We start from the raw sequence: 1737 nt of genomic DNA, 5'->3' as shown, positions 1-1737 counted from the left end.
TGGGGGAAACGGGGCTGATGGACAGGCGGGGGGCCAATGGGAGGAGCTCATGGGGCGGGGGCGGGGCCGTGAGGGGCGGGTCCGGACGTGGCCCCGCCCCTCGCCTCCCCGGGCCGGCCGGGCCGGGCCAGCCGGCCCCCACCCCGGCGCCCTCGGAGCGCGGCTGCGGCGCGGGGAGCGGCGGATCCCTCCGCGTGCGGGCGGGGAAGGAGCGAGGCTGGCCCGGGCCGGGCGCGGGCCGAGGGAGGCGGCGAGACGCGGAGGCCTTTAAAGGGCTCGGCCGGGCCCCACGATGCCCCGGCCGCTGCCACCACGCGCTCCGGAGCACCTTTCCGGGGCGCCTCTGGGCTGCGCGCACACGCGCGCGCCGCCCCCCAGCCGCGAGCCCGGGAGAGTGGGGAGGTGGGGAGCTAAGTAGAGAAATTAAGGGTAGACGCTAAGCGCTGGAGAGATGACATCTCCCCCACTTAGCGGGCGCCGTACCCCACTTAAAGGGACTCTTTCTTTTCTGGGGGGTTACCTGGAGAGCTCGTTTGCTCCCTCTACCTGTGACAGCCCCCCTCCCTCTCGGGGCCCGGCTCGGCAGACGCCCAGTCATTTAAAGCGACAGTTCATAGTTCTTAGGTGACCTAATCCCCAGTGCCTGCAGGGGCCCCAGAGCACTTAGAGCCGTGGGGGGCAATTTAAAGGGGCGGGACCCTAATTTCCCCCAGCACAGGAAACGCCCCAAAGCATCTCATTAAAAAAGCAGTAGTAGCTTTTTTTAAAATACAATTAAAAAAAAAAACACTAAATTCCTGGTTTCCCCCAGGTGTGGTGAATCTGTAACTACAGGAATGTGGGTGCCATGCTTACCGGACAGTTGACCCTGTAGCCTTGCTCTGACAGCCCTATTACCTACAGGTCTGCTGTTTTTTGACCTGGAGCTTGAGGAAAGAATAAAATCTGGCTTAGAACTCAAGGAATCTCACATAACAGAAGGGCAGTCACTTCTTCACATGCCCTGATTTGTATCTGGCTAGGTCTGATTTACCCTAAGCCTGGATTCTAAGTGCTCAAGAGCCTTATATATGCAGCAGAGAAGAGAGAGGCAGTGCATCTTGCTCATTAGGCGCATAACCGTTGGGGTTTGTTTTTGTTTTATTTTTTTGGTTTGGGGGCCACACCTGGCTGTGCTCAGAGCTTATTCCTGGCTCTGTGCTCAGGGATGATGCTTGGTAGTGACAGGGATTGAACCCCAGTCGGCTGTCTCTGCTGTACTGTCTCTTTGGCCCCTAGAAGCATCATCACCTTTGGAGTGGTCAAGGTGCCTTGGTTCAGATGGTTATTTCATCTGTTAACAGTGAACACCGACCAGCATATTACCCCAAAACCTGGTGATCCTCACGGTTGAATTGGAGATGATGATACTAGTACCCAGCTCATAATTTTTTTTTTACTTTTTTTGGGGGGAGGTCACACCCGGCGATGCACAGGGGTCACTCCTGGCTCTGCACTCAGGAATTACCCCTGGTGGTGCTCTGGGGACCATACAGGATGCTGAGAATCGAACCCGGGTCGGCCGCGTGCAAGGCAAACGCCCTACCCGCTGTGCTATCACTCCAGCCCCCCAGCTCATAAATTTGGAATGGAAATTAAATTAGTTCATGTTTGAAGATGGCTTAGGAGGAGACTGTCTCTGGCGAACTCAAGGAAGGGTCTCACTGCAACCCTTTAGACCTTGAAGGGTCTAATCTG

This window comes from Sorex araneus, chromosome 5 (genome assembly GCF_027595985.1).
Source record: "Sorex araneus isolate mSorAra2 chromosome 5, mSorAra2.pri, whole genome shotgun sequence".
NCBI classification, from domain to species: Eukaryota; Metazoa; Chordata; class Mammalia; order Eulipotyphla; family Soricidae; genus Sorex; species Sorex araneus.
This window is presented reverse-complemented; position numbering follows the sequence as displayed.